Here is a 16,830-nt window from a genome sequence, read left to right as displayed (position 1 = left end):
CTATGATGACAGAGGGAGGGTTATGATTCTTACAGAGCTGGGTTTTGGACCCCAGTCCTTCTTTGAAGTCCAATTTAGGATCTATTAGCATAGTCTTTGTGGTCCACTGAGTGTGAGAACACGCAGTTTGCTGAAGAGTGAAGATGGAATCAAGTTTCAAGGATTCCTAAGTAAAGCTCTAGCACATGGCACTCAAGAAAAAAATAAAAACAGATAAAAGCAGGCCAGTTACCCAGTTTCCTGAGATTATTTCTGTCTCAGGTAGGTCCCAGACTTAATCTTTTTGTAAATGGGTACTTTAGTGGCAGATGATCTCTTACTTTAGAAAGAATACTTGTATATTGGCTTCTGTTGGGCAGAGAGGTTGGGGCTCCATAAATGCTTGTTGAATGAATGAATTTCTTTTCCAATGAAGTCTACCTCAAGCAGCTTTGCCTCACATGGAACCCATATTGATTATTTGGGATTTGTTGTAATTTGGCCCCACCACTGACTTTTCCAACCTTATCACCCACTCACTACTCACCTAGATCATCCCCCGCTTGTGGCCCTGTCTACTCACAGACCCTGGAAGGGAAATTGCAACCCAGTGCAGTAGTGGAAGCTTTCTTACCTTGCTCCGCTTAGTGACATCAGATATATCCCCACTTAATCCTTACAGCTTCTATAAAACTTCTGTGCAGGCTTCCAACCCAGAAGTGGTCTATCTCAACCCATAAGTGGTCTATCTCAACCCATAAATGGTCTATCTCAACCCGTACTTCTCATTTTACCTTTATTCCTATACTGTCCTGTGATACCAGTTGTGCTATTGCTAGGGCTGTGGATAACTTTTGTTATGTTCTCAAGAGCAAGCCTCATAATATTTTGGATTGCTAACAGAAGCTATCACAGTGTTATGTATATAGATATGTATTATGGGCCTAATTATGTCCCCCTCAAATTCATACGTTGAAGTCCTAACAATGAGTACCTTGGAATATCACCTTAGAATCTGATAATAGGTTGTTGGAGATGTAATTAGTTAAGAGTAGTTAAGTAGGGTAGGCCCCATCTAACATGAATGCTGTTCTTATAAAAAGTGGAAACTTGGCCGGGTGCAGTGACTCACACCTGTAATCTCAGCACGCTGGGAGGTGGAGGTGAGTGGATCACAAGGTCAGGAGTTCAAGACCAGCCTAGCCAACATGGTGAAACCCCACCTCTACTAAAAATACAAAAAATTAGCCAGGCGTGGTTGCAGGCACTTGTAATCCCAGTTACTCAGGAGGCTGAGACAGGAGAATCACTTGAACCTGGGAGGCGGAAGTTGCAGTGAGCCAAGACTGTGCCATGGCACTCCAACCTGGGCAACAGAGTGAGACTCTGTCTCAAAAAAAAAAAAAGGAGGAAAGACAACACACATACAGGCATGACAATATCTGCTGAAAGCAGATATTGGTACTGTCCAAGATTGCCATTAAACCATCAGAAGCTAGAGAGAGGCATGGAACAAGTTCTCACAACCCTTAGAAGGAATCATCCCTAATGATTCCTTGATCTTGAATTTCTCCAGAGCTGTGCAATAATAAATTTCTGTTGTTTAAGCCATCCAGTTTGTGATACTCTCTCTAGCAGCCCTAGCAAACAGATATAACATGCTTAATAAAGTGCTATTGAATCGCAGTGAAAAAGAAAGTGGCACAGAGATTACCGTGGACTTAAAAAAACCCCGTATGTTTTTTAAAACAAGAATTTTAAAAATAGACATTAATATGTTGAGCAGTTTTAGGTTCACAGCAAAACTGAGTGAAAGGTTCTGAGATTTCTGCCCCTATGCACACAGCCTCCCCGACTATTAACATCCCTCACTAGAGTGATGACTTGTTGTATATATTGACCCAACATTGTCACCCAAAGTCTGCATTTAACATTAGAGTTCACTCCTAGTGTTGTGTGTTCTGTGGGTTTTGACAAATATATAATGACAGGTATCCACCATTATAGTACCATACAGATTATTTTCATTGCCCTAAACCCGTCTGTGCTCTGCCTATTCATCGTACTCTCCTGCCTAACTCCTGGCAATCAGTGATCTTCTTAGGATCTCCATAGTTTTGCCTTTTCTAGAATATATCATTGAAATCATATGCTATGCAGCCTTTTCACATTGACACAGTTATATGCATCTAAGATTCCTTCATGTCTTTTCATGGCTTGGTAGCTTATTTTTAGTGCTGAATACTATTCCATTATTGGGATAGACCACAGTGTCTTTATTTATTCACTAACTGAAGGACATCTTGGTTGCTTCTAAGTTTTAGCAAATGTGAACAGAGCTACTGAAAACATTCATGAGCAGGTTTCTGGGTAGCCATGTGTTTTTAACTAATTTGGGTAAATACTAAAAACCATGATTCTTGGGTCATATGATTAGAGTGTGTTTAGTTTTGTAGGAAATTGCCAAACTGTCCTCCCAAGTGACTGTACTCTTTTGCATTCCTTCTAGCGATGAATGAGACTTCCCAGTGCTCCATACCCTTGCCATCATTTGTCGTTGTCAATATTCTGGATTTTGGCTATTTTAATCAGTGTGTAGAGGTATCTCATTGTTGTTTTAATATGAAATTGTCTAATGACGTATGATGCTGAACATCCTTTCATATGCTTATTTTCCACTTTATATCTTCTTTAGCGAGGTTTAAGTATTTGCCTCATTTTTTAATCAGGTTGTTTTCTCATTGTTGAGTTTTAAGAGTTTTTATATTTGAACAATAATTATTTTTCAGATATACCTTTTGCAAGTATCTGCTCCCAGTCTGTGGCTTGTCTTAGTCTTTTGACAATGTACTTTGTAGAATGGAAGTTTTTAATTTTAATGAAGTCCAACTTATCAATTGTTTCTTTCATGGATTCTGTCTTTGATGTTGTATCTAAAAAGTCATCACCAAATCCCAAATCATCTAGATTTTCCCATGTTATCTTCTAGGAGTTTTATAGTTTTGTATTTACATTTAGGTCTATAATTCATTTTGAGTTAATTTTTCTGAAAGGTATAAAGCCTGTGTCTAGATTCTGGGTTTTTTTGCATGTGAATGTCCACTTGTTCCAGTACCATTTGTTGAAAAGACTGTCTTTGTTTTATTGTATTGCCTTTGTTTCCTTGTCAAAGATCTGTTGACTCTATTTAAGTGGATCTATTTCTGGGCTTTCTATTACTGGTTCCATTGATCTACTTGTTCGTTCTTTCACCAAGAAATACACTGTCTTGATTATTGCAGCTTTGTAGTAACTCCTGACATTGGCTACTGTCAGTCCACCAACTTTGTTCTCCTTCAGTGTAATGTGTCTATTCTAGGTCTTTTGTTTCTCCATATAAATGTTAGAATCAATTTGTCAATATCCATAAAATAACTTGCTGGGCTTTCTATTGGCATTGACCAAATCAAAGAACTAGCATCTCAATAATATTGAGTCTCCCCGTTAATAAACATGAACTATCTCTGCATTTATTTAGTTCTCTGATTTATTTCATCAAAGGTTTGTAGTTTTACTCATAAAGATCCTGAATATATTTTGTTAGACTTATATCTAATTGTTTCATTTTAATAGTATGGTGTTTTTAATTTTCTTTCTTTTCTTTCTTTCTTTTCTTTGAGACAGGATCTCACTCTGTTGCCCAGGCTGGAGTGCAGTGGCGTGATCTCAGCTCACTGCAACTACAATCTCTGCCTGTCGAGCTCAAGGGATCCTTCTAATTCAGCCACCCAAGTAGCTGGAACTACAGGCATGTGGCACCATGCCCAGCTAATTTATATATATATATTCCCATTTTTTATTTTGAGATGGAGTTTTGCTCTTGTTGCCCAGGGTGAAGTACAATGGTGTGATCTCAGTTCACTGCAACCTCTGCCTCCCAGGTTCAAGCAATTCTCTGGTCTCAGCCTCCCAAGTAGCTGAGATTACAGGTGTGAGTCACTGCGCCTGGCCTAATTTATATATTTTTTGTAGAGATGAAATTTTGCCATGTTGCTCAGGCTGGTCTCAAACTCCTGGGCTCAAGCGATCTGCCCACTTTGGCCTCCCAAAGTGCTGGGATTAGAGGCGTGAGCCACCGTGCCCACTAGTGTTTTTAATTTCATATCTCATTTATTCACTGCAGGTTTGTAGGAAAATAACAGACTTTTGTATATTAACCTTATGTCCTTCAACCTTGCTATAATTTCTTGTAAGTTCCTGAAGAATTTTTGTGGTTTCTTTTAGATTTTCTGCATAGATGATCATGTCATCTGGAACAAAGACAGTTTTATTTCTTCCTTCCAAATCTGTATGTCTTTTATTTCCTTTTCTTATCTTATTCCATTAGCTAGGACTTCCAGTATGATGTTAAAAGGAGTGGTGAGAAGGGATACCCTTCTCTGGTGCCTGATATTAGCAGGAAAGCTTTTAGTTTCTCACCATTAAGTGCAATGTTAGCTGTAGGTTTTTTGTAGATGTTCTTTATCAAGTAGAGGAAGTTCCCTTCTATTCCTATTTTTCTGAGAATTTTAATCATGAATGAGTGTTAGATTATTCAAATGCTTTTTCTGCATCTATTGATATGACTGTGTGATTTAATTCTTTACCTGTTGATGAGATGGATTACATTAATTTGAATGGGGAACCAAACTTGCATACTTGTAATAAATCTTACTTTGTCCTGATGTAAATTTTCTTTTGTACATTGTTGGATTCAATTTCCTAATATTTTGTTGAGAGTTTTACATCATGTTTATGACAGATATTGGTTTGCAGTTTTCTTTTTTCGAAATGTCTTTACCTGGTTTTGGTATTTGAGTAATGCTATCCTCACATATGAGTTAGAAAATACTCGCTTCTGCTTCTATCTTCTGGAAGAGGCTGTTGAGGATTGGTATAATTTCCTTCTTATATGTTCAGTTGATTTCACTAGCGAGCCCATCTGGGCTTGAGGCTTTCTGTTTGGAAGGTTATTAATTACTGATTCAATTTCTTTAACATGTATCTAGGCCTATTCAAATTATCTTTTTCTTCTTGTGTGAGTTTTAGAAGATTTTATCTTTAAAGAAATTGGTCTATTTCATTTAGGTTATCAAGTTTGTGGGCATAGTGTTGTTCATAATACTCCTTTTTTATCCTTTTAATATCCGTGGGATCTATTGTGATGCCTCCTCTTTCATTTCTAATATTAGTAATTTGTGATTTCTCTCTTTTTTTCTTTACCTGGCTAGGGGCTTATCCATTTTATTGGTCTTTCAAAGAAACAGTTGTTTGTTTTGTTGATTTTCTCTATTGATTTCCTATTTTCAATTTCATTGATTTCTTTTCTAATTTTTATTATTTAGTTTTTCTTCTTACATTGGCTTTAATTTGTGTTTCTTTTTACAGTTTCTTAAGTTGGAAACTTAGATTATTGATTTAAATCTTTCTTCTTTCCTAATACATGCATTCAATTCTACACATTTCTCTCTAAGCACTATGTTAGCTGCATTCCATACATTTTAATAAGTTGTATTTTTGTTTTTGTTTAGTTCAAAATATTCTAACATTTCTCTCTAGATGTCATTTTTGATACTTGTGTTATTTATAAATGTGTTGTTTATCCTCAGGTATTTGGGGAATCTTCCAACTATCTTTCTGTTTATTTAGTTTAATTTCTTTGTAGTCTAAGAGCAGATAGTGTATGATTTATATACTTTGAATTGATTAAGTTCTGTTTTATGACCCAGAATGTGATCTACTTTGATGAATGTCCCATATAAACTTGAGAATAATGTGTATTTTGCTGTCGTTGGGTGAAGAGATGCAAATTGTATCATTTGATCAATGTTGCTGTTGAGTTCAACTATATCCTTACTGATTATCTGCCTGCTAGATCTGTCCATTTTATATAGAGGGGTGTTGAATTCTTTCACTATAATAGTGGATTGATCTGTTTCTCCTTATGGTTCTCAGTTTTTGCCTTACTTATGTTGATGCTCTGTTGTTTAGGTACATACACATTAAAGACTGTTACATCTTCTTGGAGTATTGATCCTTTTGTGATTATGTAATGCTCCCCTGTATTCCTGATGTCTTTCCTTGCTCTAAAGTCTACCTTGTCTGAAATTAATACAATAACTCTTGCTTTCTTTTGACAAATGTTAGCATGGTTTACCTTTCTCCATACCTTCATCTGTAATCTGTATGTGTAGTTATATTTAAAGTGGATTTCAGGTATGCCTTTTCTTCATGCCTTCACCTGTAATCTATATGTGTATTTATATTTAAAGTGGATTTCATATTTATCTTTTCTCCATGCCTTCATTTGTAATCTATATGTGTATTTATATTTAAAGTGGATTTCATGTAGACAGCATATAGTTGGGTCTTGTTTCTGACAATCTGTTTTTTAATTGGTATAGTTAGGCCATTGACATTTAAAATGGTTATTGATATAGTTGCATTGATATCTACCATATTCATTACTGTTTTCTGTTTGTTGCCATTGTTCTTTGTTTCTATTTTTGTCTTCCACTCTTTTTATGCCTTTTGTGGTTTTAATTCTGTACTTTACATCATTTTTTCTCTTCTTTTATAGTATAACAGTTTTTCTTTTTTCTTTCTTTCTTTTTTTTTTTTGGTGGTTGCCTGAGGGTTTGCAGTATGTATTTACAACTAATCCAAGTCTACTTTCAAATAACACAATACCAATTCATGGATAGTACAAGTACCTGACAATAATAAAATAATCCTAATTCCTCCTTCCTGTCCATTGTATCATTGCTTTCATTCATTCAGTTATCCAGAAGTGTGCAAAGTGTGTGTACGATGTGTGTGTATGTATTCAAATACATTGTTGCTATTATTATTTTGAACAAACTGCTGTTAGTCAATTTTGAATAAGTAAAATATATGTTCTTATTTTTACCCTCACTCATTTATTTTCTAATGATCTCCCTTCACTTATTTCTGACCCATTTTGCTTTCCTTCTCTCTGAAGAGCTTTTTTTTAATTTTTTTATTTTTTTATTTTTTGTGATGGAGTTTTGCTCTTTCCCCCAGGCTGGAGTGTAGTGGCATAATCTTGGCTCATTGCAACCTCTGCCTTCCAGTTTCAAGTGATTCTTCTGCCTCAGCCTCCTGAGTAGCTGGGATTACAGGCACCTACCACCATGCCTGGCTAATTTTTGTATTTTTAGTAGAGATGGGGTTTCACCATGTTGGCCAGGCTAATCTTGAACTCCTGACCTCGAAGTGCTGGGATTACAGGCGTGAGCCACTGCGCCTGGCACAAGAACGTCTTTTAACATTTCTTAGAAGCCAGATTTACTGGCAGCAAATTCCCTCAGCTTTTGTTTGTCAGAAAAAGTCTTGATTTCTCCTTTGCTTTTAAAGGATAATTTCTTAGGGTACAAAATTCTAGGTTGGTGGGTTTGTTTTTTCTCTTAACACTTTATATATTTAACTCCACTCTTTTCTTGCTTGCATGGTTTCTGAGGATAAATTGGATGTAATTTTTATTTTTGCTTCTCTGTAGGTAAGTTTATTTTTTCTATCTTCTTTCAAGATTTTGTCTTTAGTTTTTATTTTCTGCAGTTTGAATATGATATGCCCATGTGTACTTTTCTTTAAAAATGTATCCTTCTGGTGTTCTCTGAGCTTCCCGTGTCTTTGGTTTGGTGTTTGACATTAATTTTTGAAAGTCATCAGTCATTATTGTTTTAAACATTTTGCCTGTTCTTTCTTTCTTTTCCATTTGGTATTCCCATTACACATATGCTACATCTTTTGTAATTGTCCCACACTTGGATATTCTGTTTGGTTTATTTCTCAATCTTTTTCTCTTTGATTTACTGTTTTGGAAGTTTCTATTGACATATCCTCAAGGTTAGAACTTCTATACTTAGCTGCGTCCAATCCAGTCTACTGAGAAGCCCATTGGAGAATTCTTCCTTTCTGTCCCCGTGTTTTGATCTGTAGCATTTCTTTCTTATTCTTTCTTAGAATCATGATCTCTCTGCTTAAGTTTCCCATCTGTTTTTGCATGCTGTCTACTTTATCCATTAGAACCCTTAGCATATGTATTAGTCAGTTTTGTGCTGCTATAACAGAATGCCTCAGTCTCGATAATTATATTAAAACATGAGAAATTTATTCTCTCATAGTTCTGGAGGCTATGAAGTCCAAAATCAAGGTGGTAGCATCTGGTTTCTAGTGAGGGCCTTTTTGTGTCCTCACATGGCAAAAGGTGGAAGGGCAAAAAGGAACAAACTCTGTGTTTCACAGGGCAGAAGAGTGAAGACAGGGCTGAAGTTAGCTATTTCTCTTTTCCCACGTGGAAGGCTAGAGCAGACTGGAGTTAGATATTTTCCTTCCCCCACTTACACTGATGAAACCCCAACAGTTTAGGCTTTTAAATAGCTTCTCTGGAGGACAGGCCTTATTAACAAGAATTGGATGCTTTGGCATATTTCCAAATGGTTCATTTTCTCCCTCTCCCTTTTGGAAGCATGAAGGTTTATTGTTTGGTTGTTTTTTGTTTATTTTTGTTTACCTGTTTTTCACTGTGAGGACTGTAGGTAAAACTCTTAAAAGTGTGGAGTTCCTGATGTAACGTGGCCCCATTGGAGTTTTTGTCTCTCAGATGATCTACGCTGTACTTCTAGCAATTTGCCAATTACAGTTCAAGTTCTCCTACCTGGTCCCCACAGGGTTTCTGCTAGGGGGATTCTGCTCTGGTGGATTGTGATTCTCTGTATCTGCCTCTCTATTTCTCCAACTTTGGGGGTGGCAGTTTGTACTGTGATCTCACTTCTTTCACAGATCTAAGAAGAGTTGCTGGTGTTTCAGTTTGTTCAGCTTTTTACTTTTTAGGATGAAGTGACGCATTCTGAACACCTAATATCCTAGGCTAGAAACTGGAAGTCCTGTGGACTTTTCACTTACCAGCTTACTCTGGCTGTGTGTTTAATGCAAAGTTAAACTCACTTTATTTTTCAGATAATGGAATTTAAAAATTATAATCTGTTGCTGAAACTTCAGTAAGGGTTCATTAGATATAACATGAGCTTGGATTAAAATAGCAGGAAAAGATTTCTTGGATAAATTAATTGCTACAAGAAATGATCAAATTTAATTTATCAAAACAGAACAAAAAACAAATTAGATAAATGTAATCATTTATATTTTATTAAGAGCCAAGTATATTCAGAAATAGTCAAACATCACTTATTTTATTTTTTCTACACTAAAATGTGGCATACAAAAAATCTCCATTAAAACAGTGAAACAGTATACCATATTTGTATCATTTTTAGCATCACATAGCCACCTAATATCAGGAGTCATGTTGGATTCATATACCGGGCATAGACTCAGATCTTCCTCCCATGGAGCTCCCCCCTTTTTTCATTCATAGCTCAGAAGTCTGTCATTCCACAGGACTTTTTCTTTAATAAATGGAAGAGAAACATCACTGCATATGTTACAGCAGTTGAGTTCTTTTGAATTAGGTTGTTCCAAAAATTACTGTTTCATCTTGTACAGCTTCCCTACTGATTTTTTAGAACTGAGAGCTACAATTTCTCTTCCTTGAAGTATTCTAACATTTTGCTTGTTTTGCTCAGATCATTCAAAAACAAGATATGACTTTTTAAAACATTTTCATGTAAAATGTCCTTCAGTCATGGAAACAATGAAATGTAATATTTAATATGAAATAAACTGCAACATTCCAATTCTAAATTGGAAGTATAGAACTGCGTAGTAGTACAGGCCAGAGGTAAGTGGGTGAAATCCATATGTCATGTGATTTCTTGTGCTGTTCTGCAGCATGGCCTGAATTTTAGGTGAGATATATATATATCATGTGTGTGTGTATATACGCATACCAACAGAACAGCAAGAGGAAGATCTGCCCCCATGATCCAGTCGCCGCCCACCAGCTCCCTCCCCCAACATTGGGGGATTACAATTCAATATGAGATTTGGGTGGGAGCACAGAGCCAGACCATATCACATGGTGAAAGTCTTCTCCCGACATGGGTCCTCTTCCCAACACCCCCGGCACACATATATATACACACACATATATACGTAAAACATCACTCATTTTATTTTTTCTACTCTAATATGATGGCATACAAAAATATTGTTCTTAAAACAATGACAACAGTATGCTGTCTTTGTATTGTTTTTTTGATGATGAGGTCACCTAATATCAGAAGTCATGTTGGATTATTATAGCAGGTGTAGATTAGATTAGATCTTCCTCCTGTGGAGCCATATGTATTTTGTCCTATATATGAAAAAAATATGGTTCCATGGGAGGGGGATCTGAATTTACACATATATGAAAAAATATTTCCAGTGTGGATTTTTGTTTATCCTTTTTTTGTTTGTTTGTTTTTGCCCACAGCATGGCTATTGCTGACTCATGGAATGCTGTTTGGAAAAGACTATGAAGAGAGTGATTCTTTATCAGTGGTTAGGCATCTTTTCATGGTAGGAACACCTAGATGGGGTTCATTTTGATGATATCATTTACCTGTATGCTTGGAGAGCTTTAATCAAATGAAATACATTGTTAAAAATGTTATATAAAATATGTGCTACTTGGATAGAGCTGTGATTCTTTGGAAGTAGAGAAATACATCCCGTTGCATTGGGATTTTGTTAATCTCTGGATTTCCTCAACTTTCCCTCTGACTTGTTTCTCAACTTTCCTACTTCCAATGTGATGAAATGACATTGGCCTCACAATTATCCACTGATCCATTACGCATTTATGTGAAGCACCATGGAGACAGGTACTTGTTTCTTCTTGATGGATTGTCTAGGAAGCCTTGGGCCTTTCAGAATCAGCAAGGTTTTCGTGTTTGACTGATCCTTGTTCAGAGTGGCTGGTACTTGTCATATTCTCCTCAGAGAGAAATTTGGAAGTCCACCTCATCTTTTGCTAGGCAGGCGAGGGTCAACACGATGAGCATCTCTCGTTTCCGCTCAGCTTGTGCTCTGACGCAGGCTCTCCCTCAGTGCCACACCCCATGTCTCCCTGTCTCTGAGCAGGCCTATGTAGGAAGGTGCAGAAATAAGTTAACAAAGGATGGTAGCCCTGGTCAGAGGCCTTCAGTTAAACCTTCTTCCTGCAGGTCTTTGCACAGAGCCAGAAGCAACTTGACTGGGTCACACATACAGAAGAGAGGAAGGGAGGGTGGAAAGAGGACCCATGTCGGGAGAAGACTTTAACTACGTGATATGGTCTCGCTCTGTGTCCCCACCCAAATCTCATATTGAATTGTAATCCCCCAATGTTGCGGGAGGGGAGGGAGCTGGTGGGCGGTGACTGGATCATGGGGGCAGATTTTTCCCTTGCTGTTCTGGTGATAGTGAGTGAGCTCTCATGAGATCTGGTTGTTCAAAAGTGTGTAGCACTTTCCCCTTCACTCTCTTCCTCCTGCTCTGCCATGTGAAGAAGTTGATTGTTTTCTCTTCACCCTCCTACCATGATTGTAAGTTTTCTGAGGCCTCCCCAACCATACTTCCTGTACAACCTGCAGAACTGTGAGTCAATTAAACCTCTTTTCTTTATAAATGACCCAGGCTTAGGTAGTTTTCTATAGCAGTGTGAGAATGGACTATACGCCATGCTCTTAGCTAACATCTCTTCCCCTACCCAACTTTCCTTCAATGAAAGAATGGTAAAAATAGACATTCTAAACTCCTGCCAAATAATATAGCAGTTGCATTTCTTTTTCTTCAGAACAAATAAGTAGTAGAATTGTTGGATGAAATAAGTCTTTATTCCTATTTCTCCTTGACCCCACCAAATAACTTCATACTGTTAAAAACTGTGCCATTGGTTATATGATCTTGAATATTCATGTATTGAATATATAACTCTGTGATGTATAAAGATGATTTAAGTGATTGTATCAGGTTGCAATTTATCACTTGACTCTATAATATTTAGTCACATATGACCAATTAAATTATCCAATCTGATAAAAATGTATAGTGTGGTGCTTATTAATAGCTAATACATTGGTATAATGCATAGAATCATAAAAGTATAGACCTAAGGTGTACATTTCTGTTGTTGTGATAGATAACAGCATTTCCTGATTCAAAATTTTTAAAATTTATTTTATTATTATTTTTTGAGACGAGAGTCTTTCTCTGTTGCCCAGGCTGGAGTGCAGTGGTGTGATCTCAGCTCACTGCAACCTCTGCCTCCCAGGTTCAAGCAATTCTCATTCCTTAGCCTCCCTAGTAGCTGGGATTACAGGCACCTGCCACCACGCCCAGCTAATTTTTTGTATTTCTAGTAGAGACAGGGTTTCACCATGTTGGCCAGGCTGGTCTCGAACTCCTAACCTCAAGTGATCCACCTGCCTCAGCCTCCCAAAGTGCTGGGATTATAGGCATGAGCCTCTGTGCCCAGCCTGATTCACACATTTTTTATGATTTGAAAAATATCAGAATTACATTCTCCCTTGCTCACCACCTCTCCATTCCTTTCTCTTTTTTTTCTGCACATCAATATTTCCTTTGAACATAGAAAGATCCAGAAATACTGACAGATGAGAAGAAGCTTGTCCTGACAATTTCCAGATTTAGTTTGGTGGATGAATTTCATGAATTCTGGTGAGAATACTAACTTTTATTAGAGTTCTGGAATTTTAGCAAACCAGTTAGGGAAGATAGTAAGAATTTGGATGTACATCTCAAATATTAAGTAACTTCAGTGTTATTATTCTTCCCTTTCTAAGGCATACTAAAACCGGGGATAAACAAGACCCCAAATTCAAATGCCAGTGGGTTTTTTGTCTCAGAGCCCCAAACCAGTAAAGGCATAGGCATTCAAACCCTGCCATTTCCTCCTTTCTTGCTAGGTCCCCTGGCAACCCCACACTGTCCTGTTTTTCTTATCATCCCCACGGGCTCTGGGCAACTGATGCTTTTGCTGTGTTCCTTCCTTTGTCTGCTGACAAGGGTGCAGGCATCTAGGAATAGTCTTCCCGTTTCCTCTGAGATACCTCTGGGGGACTGTTAGAGGCTATATGATTCCATTTCCCTGTGCCACACCTAAAAGCTCATTTCTCCTTTTTCATAAGACTCTCAATAATTTTAGCTTTGTCTTCCTTAAGAGTAATTTTTCAGCTGGGTGTGGTGGCTCACACCTGTAATTCCACCACTGTGGGAGGCCAAGTTGGGAGAAACACTTGAGCCCAGGAGTTTGAGACAAACCCAGGCAAAATAGTGAGGCCTCATCTCTATAAAACAGAAAAAAATTAGCCGGGCATGGTGGTGCATGCCTGTAGTCACAGCTACTTGGGAGGCTGAGGTGGGAGGATTGCTTGAGCCCAGAAGTTCAAGGTTACAGTGAGCTATGATTGCACCACTGCACTCCAGCCTGGGTGACAAAGAGAGACCCTGTCTCTTAAAAAAAAATAAAAAATAAAAGTAAATTTTCTGCCACCTAAGAGCATCTCCCATCATTGTTTGGGGAGTCTGCAACATAGCCTTTTCAGGGAGCGATAATCCTGGTATTTAAAGGCCTATCTCTCCATTCAATGTTTTCTTTAAAGTTTCTCTCAAGTGGCTGAGTCTTCAAAACTTAAACATAAAAAAAAGATTTCAAATATCTGGATTGGGACTCCCCTTTTGCTATGGCTGAAGCTGTCTGGTTGATAATTAGTGATTGAAAAGAGACATGTGCATGTATATTACAAAGAATCCTCAGATTTCTATATCAGTCCCCTATTGCTCTATGATCAATAAAAATGCAAGTTTTGTCTCTGTATTTCAGAACTGTGTCCTGGAGGAGAGAAACTTTAGAAGAAAGCTAGTTTAATTAAATGATCTGTACTTATTTGCAGTGGTATAAAATGTACATATGTAACAGGCATGTAAAAATTAATTTTTCCCTCATTTCCTGTTTCTCAATGCTATTGAGTCATTAATTTCTTCATTCAGTAAATAGGTGTTTACACGTATGTACTATGCACCCTGGTCTGTGCTCAGGATATCACAGCAAACAAAGAGAATATGAACTTGACCTCACCACCTTGTAGTCTAGGAGCTGTAGATAACATTAACAGTTAACTTCATCATCACTGCCCATCTCAATTTAGGAATCTTGCTAAGACCTAGCACATCTGGTTACTTTCAGGATGAAAAGATAAATAATTTAAAAAAACAGAGGCCGAGTGCAGTGGCTCATGCCTGTAATCCCAGCACTTTAAGAGGCCGAGGCAGGCAGATCACCTGAGGTCAGGAGTTCGAGATCAGCCTGACCAACATGGTGAAACCCCATCTCTACTAAAAATGCAAATATTAGCTGGGTGTAGTGGCATGCACCTGTAATCCCAGCTATTCAGGAGGCTGAGGCAGGAGGATTGCTTGAACCCAGGAGGTGGAGGTTGCAGTGAGCTGATATCACGCCACTACCCTCCAGCCTGGTGACAGAGCAAGACTCTGTCTCAAAAAAACAAAAAACAAAAAAACAGAAGGCAAACAATTCAGAGTGTTGCTGGTATATGTTGTGTGACTTTTTGAAAAATGTTAATTTTTGATATGTTTCAGTGATCAGCAGTGTGCTGTGAGAGTTTTAAAGCTCTATATCTGCTTATTGGGCTGGGCGTGGTGGCTCACACCTGTAATCCCAGCACTTTGGGAGGCTGAGGAGGGTGGATCACGAGGTCAGGAGATTGAGACCATCCTGGCTAACATGGTGAAATCCCATCTCTACTAAAAATACAAAAAAATTAGCTGGGCGTGGTGGCGGCGCCTGTAGTCCCAGCTACTTGGGAGGCTGAGGCAGGAGAATGGTGTGAACCCAGTAGGTGGAGCTTGCAGTGAGCCAAGATCGTGCCACTGCACTCCAGCCTGGGCAACAGAGCGAGACTCCATCTCCAAAAAAAAAAAAAAAAAAAAAAAAAAAAAAAAAAAAAATCTATATCTGCTTATTAAGGCAAAATAGTTAATTTCGTATAATATGCTTGTTTTGTATACAATACGAAGGAAATAGCAATGCTTTTGGTCTTTTTGAAGTCAACATAAAACATAGAATATTAATGCTGTAAGGATCTGGAAAACATCTTGTTGAATTCTGTCATTTCGTAGAGGGGAAATGAAGGAGCGAGAGACAGTGCTGGGTGTCCCCCAGCCTCTGCTTCAGACAGAGGGGTGTAACTGAGACCAGCTGAGGCTGGCTGACCTTACCACTAGCTTAAACTATAAAAAGAGAATTGCAGAGGAAAACACAAACTTAGAAGAGGCCAGGTTTTCTCTGGAGACTTGGTCTAAGGCAAAGCCTTGTTCTTGAGGAAAGCCTATTATGGAGATTTGCTTTAGGAGGTGGCTGGCTTGCCACTTTCGGCAAGAGCAGAGTGACAATTCCGAGACATTAAAGAATAAGGTAACCAAGGGCAGTTCTCAAAAGTTTACTCTAAAGGAAGTGAATTGAATTTCCTTGGAAATTTTAGCTATTCAAGAATAAAATCCAAAATGTTTTAGAGAGAATTGGGTAAAATACTCTTTTTAAAAGCCAGTTACCCATTTTATTAATTCCAAGTCAAAATTGATTTTAAATGCCCCACCATTTTATGTACCATGAAGGAGGAAAAATCACTGCCCACTAAGCTGTGATCTAAAGTTTTCTTATCACTTTGATTTTATTTTATGCTTATTGAAAGCACTGTTTGAACTTATACACAAGTTTTTATCATTGGTCACTCTTACGCCTACAAGGATAAGGAAAGTAAACGGGACCAAGCTGGTTGGAAAGGTTTGCCTCTGTGACAGCCTCATGCTGCCTGAGGACTGGGAGAATTTCAAGGGTGGTTGGGTAAGGTATTCCTAAGCTTCTTTACATCAAGAGTTCAGTTCTTCTGCTTCACTCGTCATTGAGCATCATGGATGTCCATGATTTTGTAGATACCTATTCCATTGAAGACACTGGTGACTCATCATTTCTTAAAAGAACCTGTAAAGTAGCAAAAGGCCATTGGTGCAGAGCTTTTTATTTGGCTTTGGAATTCAGTGGAGAGCTAGTGTGCTGTGGTTCAGGACTGAGGCTATTCACTTCTTGGCACTCCCTCCCAACCTGTGTTCCACGGCCAACTGATTCTGAGTTCTTACAAGAACTCAAGAGTGTGCCTCTCTGTTTTCAGGATTTTTTTCCCACACTGCTGATGTTCAGTCATGCTCGGACGGTGAGAACTCTCTTACAATTGCCATAGGCAGACAGAAGCTTGTCAGATGGCACTGACTCTGAGACACGTCCTGGTTTCGTGCTTCAGAGATGTAAGAATGTAAAAAGAAATGTGTGATGAAAGATGGCACGGAAAGACTTTATTTCCTTTATTGCTCTTCTGCCTTTGGTATTTGACCTGTTCTGTTGCAGACAAGGTCAATTAGCTGCTTTGTATTGTCATTGTAAGGAATCAAGATTGGAGTTCTGTGGAGTGCCTGCCTGGCGTTTCTCTAGGTCACAGTCAGAACGCTGGTGATCTCCAAGCTGTCAACAGGTGTCCTGTGCAGACAGAGCTGTGGTTGCAGAAGTTTGAAAGAGACTTTAGACTGCATTTCTCTTATTTTAATTTTTTCTTTTCTTTTTTAGAGCAGCCCTGAATAGACATCACATTTCTCTCTTGGAGGAGAGACATAATATCAATGTGGGTATTAGCCTCTGAAAAAGTCCTGCACTAAAGAATCCTGTTTGAACGCTTACTTCTGTGTTCCTAAGCTTATTTGACTATCAAAGTCTTTTCCCTCCCGGTTTTTTATGAGGGCAGAGTTAGAGTGTCCTCTAGGCTATTTCGGTGCTCAGTCCTAACAACCAAGCCT

Source organism: Macaca fascicularis, chromosome 4 (genome assembly GCF_037993035.2).
Source record: "Macaca fascicularis isolate 582-1 chromosome 4, T2T-MFA8v1.1".
Classification (NCBI taxonomy): domain Eukaryota; kingdom Metazoa; phylum Chordata; class Mammalia; order Primates; family Cercopithecidae; genus Macaca; species Macaca fascicularis.
The sequence above is the reverse complement of the archived record's forward strand: the minus strand, read 5'-3'. Positions refer to the sequence as shown.